This window comes from Trichomycterus rosablanca, chromosome 12, assembly GCF_030014385.1.
Source record: "Trichomycterus rosablanca isolate fTriRos1 chromosome 12, fTriRos1.hap1, whole genome shotgun sequence".
In the NCBI taxonomy this organism is placed as follows: Eukaryota; Metazoa; Chordata; class Actinopteri; order Siluriformes; family Trichomycteridae; genus Trichomycterus; species Trichomycterus rosablanca.
In genome coordinates this window covers 14,490,611-14,498,922 of record NC_085999.1, presented here as the reverse complement: position 1 = coordinate 14,498,922, position 8,312 = coordinate 14,490,611, and positions in this window count along the sequence as shown.

Genomic DNA, 8,312 nt, shown 5'->3' with positions numbered 1-8,312 from the left:
ACTACTACTATTACTTCTACTACTATTACTACCTACTACTACTTCTGCTACTATTACTACTACTACTACCTACCATTACTTTTGCTACTATTACTGCTACTACCACCTACTATTACTTCTACTACTATTACTACTACTATTACTTCTACTACTATTACTACCTACTACTACTTCTGCTACTATTACTACTACTACTACCTACCATTACTTTTGCTACTATTACTACTACTACCACCTACTATTACTTCTACTACTATTACTACTACTATTACTTCTACTACTATTACTACCTACTACTACTTCTGCTACTATTACTACTACTACTACCTACCATTACTTTTGCTACTATTACTACTACTACCACCTACTATTACTTCTACTACTATTACTACTACTATTACTTCTACTACTATTACTACCTACTACTACTTTTGCTACTATTACTACTACTACCACCTACTATTACTTCTACTACTATTACTACTACTATTACTACCTACTACTACTTCTGCTACTATTACTACTACTACTACCTACCATTACTTTTGCTACTATTACTACTACAACCACCTACTATTACTTCTACTACTATTACTACCTACTATTACTTCTACTACTATTACTACTACTATTACTTCTACTACTATTACTACCTACTACTACTTCTGCTACTATTACTACTACTACTACCTACCATTACTTTTGCTACTATTACTACTACTACCACCTACTATTACTTCTACTACTATTACTACTACTATTACTACTTACTACTACTTCTGCTACTACTATTACTACTACTACCTACTATTACTTCTACTACTATTACTACTACTATTACTACTTACTACTACTTCTGCTACTACTATTACTACTACTACCTACTATTACTTCTACTATTACTACCTACTACTACTTCTGCTACTACTATTACTACTACTACCTATTACTACTTCTGCTGCTACTACCTATTACTGCTACTACTACCTAATACTTCTTCTACTACTACAACGACTACTACCTCCTACTACTACCTCCTGCTAGTCCCTACTACTACTACTAATACTAATAATAATAGGAGTGGAAGATACCCTGTGATGGACTAGTGATATGTCTGGGATGTGCCCTACCTTCCTCCCAATCAATCAGCCCTACTGTGACCCTGACCAGGACAAAGTGGTCTTAATACTCTCAGTAAATGAATAAATGAACATTAGAAGAACAAAAATATATGCTGACATTCTAAAAATTTGATCTGACTAGGTTGTTAATTGTTAAGCTGGAGGTTCAATGACAAAGTGCACTCTTGCAGTAACATTTTGCACTTTGCCTCTGTAATAAAGAATGTTCATAGTGACCCTTGCCACCACGAAGAACAAGTGCAGGAAGAAAGCTGGTATGCTTGGTCTTGTATTACAGCATTCTTATTTTTGGCCTTTAGCAAATTTCGAATGCATTCCTACAGTTTGGCGTATTGTTCAATATGCAAGAAATAGTATGCATAGTACTGAACATATGCTTACTTAATCCTGTAATCATTAGGTATTATGTAAAAGCTCCGCCATTATCAGTGGATGCCTTTTGATAGTTTTATCAAGGCTAAGACTGTGCTAATAATGCAAGACTTGTTGATACATATAAACTGCTTTTACATGATCTGATTTAACTTTAAGCTCTAAATATGTAAATGCATAAACATCTGAAGAGGACATACAGTAGTTCTTTGTTCAATATGGAAAAAGCTATTTATTACTAACAATAACATACAAACCCAATTTCCAGAAAAGTTGGGGCAGTTTGTAAAACACAATTAAAGTAGAACCTATGATTTTTTTAATTGAATCTCAAATCTTTATTTAAATGATAAAAGTAGAAAGACATGCACTGTTTTTCTGATCCTTTTCATTGTATTTTGCAAATATAAATACATTTAGAATTTGATGCCTGGAATACACCGGAATACAGAGGCCTGTGTTCCACCACCTTCTATTAATAAGACTTTTTAATGGTCTGTGAACTGAGGACACAAATTGTTACAGTTTTGCAAGTTTATTTTTTTTCCATTTTTCCTTCATACAAGACTTCAGCTGCTCAGCTGTCCGTGGTTGCTGTCATCAGATTCAGATCAGATCCTCTTAATGCTGCACCAAACATTTTCAATTGGAGACAAATCTGAACTGCAAACAGACCAGTCAAACACACATTCTGCGTCTACGAAGCCCTGCTGTTGTAGCGTGTACAGAATAATGTCTCAACAGCATCAATGGTACCTTTACTCATGCGCAAATTACTCATGGCATGGGCACTGATGCACCCCTGATTACAGTCTGGATGGTTCTTTTCATCTCTGGCAAAGAGAACTTAACAGCTGTTTTCTCCAAAGACCAAAGACAAGCTGAACTGTGGACTCATCTGACCACAGCAAATGTTTTTGCTTTTTTTTTGGGGCCATCTGAGATAGAACTGATGTACGGCTTTCTCCTTGAGTTTCAGGTTGCATTTCTTGATGCAGTGGTATACTGTGTTAAGTAACAATGTTTTTCTGAAGTACTCCCAAGTTCACATGGCTATATTTATCCCAGTAGCATGACGGTTTCTCATGCAATGCCATCTGAGAGCTCAAAGGTCGCACACATTCAGCAATAATTTCTAGCTTTGCCCTACACAGCTTGAAATCTTTCCAGATTCCCTGAATGTTTTCACAATATTATGAACAGTAGTGAAAATTATTTGCAATTATTTGCAATCTTTGGGAAATGTTCTTTTTTGAACTGGTTGGCAATTCTCTCTTGAGGTTTGGCACAAAGTGGTGAGCCACGACCCATCATTGCTTGTAAACACTGATCATTTGGTGGATCTTCCTTCTATATCCAATCATAATTCTTCTATTTGTTACCAATTCACCTGATTGTGGAACGCTGTAACTTGAAATGTTCAATGAGCTTGTCATTTATTTTTTGCCTCTGTTCCAACTTTTTGAAGTGTGTTGCAGGCATCAAATTCTAAATGTGTTTCTATTTATCTATTATCAGTGTAAACATAGTAAATTGTTTCTAAGATTCAAGAGAATTCACAAATAACTTTATTTTTGTCATTAGTAACAACATGCTGTTCTTGTTTGTATATCAATGCAATAAATGTTCATTTTTAGAAAAAGTGAAAGTTTTATATTTACTAAACTGCATATTTACTAAACTGATCATTACATGTAGTGGCATTCACATGATGGCATATTATGACAAACACAAAACCACAGGAATTCTTATTAAATGTAAATCATAAATAGATACAGATAATAACATAAGCTAATCAAAAGACCATAGACACAGAACACTTTATATACTATAATACATGTAAAGTATATTTAATGTACTGTAAAGATAGTCGGCACTTACCTGTTGCTGTCCTCTGTATCTTCCAGTCTTAAGGAGGTGCTTACATCTCTTTCGCAGGTGTTATTTAGCCATGTGTGTAATGGACTTTGACAGATCAAAGGTTTACTTAAAGGGTGAGATATAAGCCTTTAAACTACAGCAATCATAAACCTTTACCAAATAATAAGCTCAGTTAAAAGGCAACTGGGCCTAAATAAAAAGTACATTTGCTTTTTTATACTACATATAGTTTAAGTACAGTATATTTATAATTTTATTATGTAATATTGTAGGCAAAGTGGCATGGTGGTGAGCGGGTAGAGTGGGTGTTGCATAGCCACCTGGGTCCTACAGACCTGGGTTCAATTCTCGTTGACCAGGAAAAGTTTTTTGCATATTTTCCACGTGTTCCAAGTGAGTTTTACAATAACCTTACAATAACATGACGAGGGTGGATTGCTGTTTTGAATTGGTGTAGATGTGAGGAAGTAAATATGTGCATGTTGTCCAAGGACTGGCAACCTTTTTGGTGTGAATTCCTGCTTTCTGCCTAAAGACTGGGAGAGATTGTCCTTGTTTTACATTTTCTTTTAGCTAGTATACAATTTTAAGCATTTTATAATAAATAAAGAACTGTGTGTCAGTGTCTAGTTTAGAAAACATGAAGTTAATTTTATACACAGGCTAGTAGCTCCATATAATTTTATTAAACAATGTCTATCTGTGTGTCTAATTTAAAGCAATACAAAAAATGAGTGCGTTATATTTCCTTCACAGTGATGTCAAAGACTGCATTAGAGACCGCCGTGCCTGTTTTGGCATTTTTGTTGGAACTGAGGTTTGTTCCTCCTCATCTGCTGCTACTATGATAAATATACCAACATGGACTTGCGAATACTTAGGAAAACTGTTCCACTTAAGACAGGTCCGTTGCTGCATCAAGAAACCATATGTCAATTATATACTGCTGAGATCTCTGGGTCTGAGCTTGTCTTAGATGGACTAAAGAACAGTGAAAATGTGTTCTGTGGTCAAAGAGATTTCAAAATTAAACTATACATACAGTGGGGAAAATAAGTATTTGATCCCCTGCTGATTTTGTAAGTTTACCCCCTTACAAAGACTTGAACAGTCTATAATTTTTATGGAAGGTTTATTTTAACAGAGAGAGACAGAATATCAACAAAAAATCCAGAAAAAAAACATTAAATAAAAGTTATAAATTAATTTGTATTTAATTAAGGGAAATAAGTATTTGATCCCCTACCAACCAACAAGAATTCTGACCCCCATGAGGCACACAAATTAGTCCTGTCCCTGTATAAAAGACTCCTGTCACAGAATCAGTTTCTTCCGTTCAAATCTCTCGACCACCATGGGCAAGACCAAAGAGCTATCAAAGGACGTCAGGGACAAGATTGTAGACCTGCACAAGGCTGGAATGGGCTACAAGACCATCAGCAAGAAACTTGGTGAGAAAGAGACCACTGTTGGCACGATAATTCGAAAATGGAAGAAATACAAGATCACAGTCAATCACCCTCACTCTGGAGCTCCATGCAAGATCTCACCTGGTGGGGTAAGAATGATTCTGAGAAAGGTGAGGTCAGTCCAGAATTACATGGGAGGAGCTTGTCAAATAAATACTTTTTGACCCCACTGTAACATTGAGAAGATGGCACATACTGGGATTTTAGAGAGACACATGCTGCTATTAGGTCACTAAAAAGTATAGGTAATACTATATAGGTAATAGAGCTGTTACCTAGGTAATATACTCTATACTATCCAGATAAGAAAATACACAGGTAATACACAATGTATTCTGATTTTGGACTAAATGACTGACTAAAACTGGTGGTTTATTTAGTGCAGCATTTGTACATGCCAAAGGAAATGTTACTTGAAGGTTGTTAATCCATCCATCCATCCTCATTTTACATGTCTTACAACAGCATAGCTTACATTTTTGGCATTAAACAGGCCTTGCTCAGAGACCCATCAGTGGCAACCTGGCTGACTTCAGTCCAGCATCTTAACCACTAAGCTACCACTGCCTACAGCATTATAGACACAGAGTGTGTGTGCTTGACTGGCCTGCCTGAAGTCCAAATCTGTATCTGTCCCAACTTTTAGGTTAGGTGTGTTGCGGGCATCAAACTCTAAATTTGTTTTTATGTACTCATTTATTTATTCACTGTTTTATCATCACTTTATCCTAGGTTGCCAGTCCATCACAGGACACACACACACACACACACACACACACAACCCCCCACCTAGGGCAATTTTAGTAGGTCTAATTAACCTGACTGTGTCTCTTTGGATTTTTGGGAGGAAACCGCAGTACAGTTAGGTTGGTCAGTGAACACAGGACAAATTTTTCTTTGTCCTTTGGTCAATCAAATAAATGTTCAAGACAGTTAACAAATCATCGATTCTGGTTTTAATTGCATTTTACAAGATGTCTCAACTTTTCTAGAAATGTGATTTAAAAATCCACGCCTTACCTACACAGCCTGCAATGTTGTAATCATGGCTTAGCAATGAGCAGTTATTAATCACCTGTCCAACACTGCATGAGTTAGATCCTTCAAGTAACACTTCATTCATCATATACAAATGCTGCACTAAATAAACCACCTGTTTTAGTCAGTCTTTTAGTCCAAATCAGAAGAGATAGATAGATAGATAGATAGATAGATAGATAGATAGTGTAATGAATAGAGGCGTAGGACCCAAAGATGCGGAGCAAAAAATGATATTTATTAACAATAAATGATATATACAGAAGAACAAAGGAAAGGAGTTAAACAAAAAACAATTCGGGAAATCCCGAACGACGCCACTCTCGTCACTGGCAACTGAAAAGGAAACACAAAAACAGAAAATAGAAAAACAGCCAACGCTGTTGAGAACCCGGGTCGCTCACTCGCGGTAATTATAATCACCCCGCTACGCTACGGCGTTGCTGAGGTTACACACTCGCCTTCTGAATATAAGGCTGAAACGAGAAGACGGATCTCAGTAAATAATCCGTTAAAAGGGGCAAAACTTGTAAAGATAATTGAAAGGGGAATAGTGGATCGGTTATGTCACCAGTTTTAAAAGGCTGGGAAGAAACCGATGATTGAGTTTGGAAAAAGGGTTCAGGCGAGTGGATTCGAACCGGGGATTCACGCATGGAGGAGCGGAGACTTACCGCTCAACCAAACAGCAGTGAATAACCCTGAAAAAAGTACACGCCTTTAAAGGACTGCGGAAGGTGGCAATTAGCCTGAGGCTAACCCGCTGCTAGCTTTGCAAGCGGGGACCTTATGTGGCAACGCCAAAACAACCACAGCTCGAGGGCTGTAAGGAATCGCACCAGCTCTCCCTATTAAATTAAACAAAACCCTAATTTACCTCAGTCTTACGACTTACACACCCAACCGCGCTACCAGGCGCCTGGGGTACCAAACTAGCCCTGCAAAAGGAATGGCTGCAGCAGTGCAGCCGGTCGAAAACAAAGAACAAAGGTGCGACGACTGCAGACTGGCGACGCCCCCTTAAGTAGGAAGCTGACAGCTGCAGGTCGTTGCCCTAATCAGCTGGCCTCCTATTTGAGGCCACGCTGCTCTTTGTTCTGTAACGCCTGCAACGCTGTGAACTGGTGGTACGTTCGCCAGACGTTGCAGGCACCCTAACAGGACCCCCCCCTCTAGGGACAGCTCCCGAGGTCCCAAGACCCGCAGACCGGTTCCTTCGGTACTCACGAATCAGTTCAGGGTCCAGGATGCGTCGAGCCGGTACCCATGAACGTTCCTCGGGGCCGTAACCTTCCCAATCCACCAGGTATTGAGTGCTACCCTGCACTTTCCTGCTATCCAGGAGACGGCGGACCGTAAATGCAGGGGCACCCTGGATGATACGAGGGGCGGGAGGTTGTGGGGGGGGTAAAGCTCCCCTACCCGCGAACGGGCGAAGTTGGGAGACATGAAAGGTCGGATGCGCCTTCATCCTGGGGGGCAATTCCAACCTATATGTCACCGGGTTAATCCGTCGGACTACCTTGAACGGACCAATGTACCTCGGTGCCAGCTTGTGAGTGGTACCTTTGACGGGGAGATCCCTCGTCGATAGGAGGACACGTTGGCCCGGACGGAACGTAAGAGCCGGCTGTCGCCTACGGTCAGCATTGCGCTTCATGGAGCGCTGAGAGGCCAAAAGGGCCTGTCTTGCTTTCCGCCAGGCGGCGCGGCAACGACGGATATGTTGCTGCACAGTCGGCACCGCAACCTCTTGTTCCTGATCAGGAAACAGCGGAGGGGGATAGCCGAACTGTGCCTCAAATGGTGACATACCCAGAGCGGCATGGTGCAGGGTATTGTGAGCAAATTCAGCCCACAACAGCTTATCCGCCCAAGTGGCTGGATTACCTGCAGTCAAGCACCGAAGCATCTTGCCTAGATCTTGAATGACCCGCTCCGATTGCCCGTTGGACTCGGGATGATATCCCGAGGATAAGCTGGCCGTCGCGCCGAGAAGTTGGCAAAAGGCTCGCCAGCACTGGCTAATGAACTGTGGACCCCGATCCGACACAATGTCGGACGGGACCCCATGTGCTCTCACCACATGTTGCAGAACAGCCTGTGCGGTAGCCATGGCGGACGGGAGCTTGGGCATCGGAATGAAAAGGCAAGATTTGGTGAACCGGTCTACAATCACCAGTACCACCGTGAATCCCCTGGATATTGGCAAACCCGTGACGAAATCCAGTGCCAGGTGGGACCACGGTCTAGAGGGTACTGGTAATGGATGGAGGAGTCCACGAGGACGCTCTCTTGTGCTTTTATTAGTCGCACAGACAGCGCAGGTACGGACAAAGTCCTTGACCTGACTCTCCATCCCTGGCCACCAGAACCTTCGGCGCAAGAACACCAGGGTCTTAGAGACTCC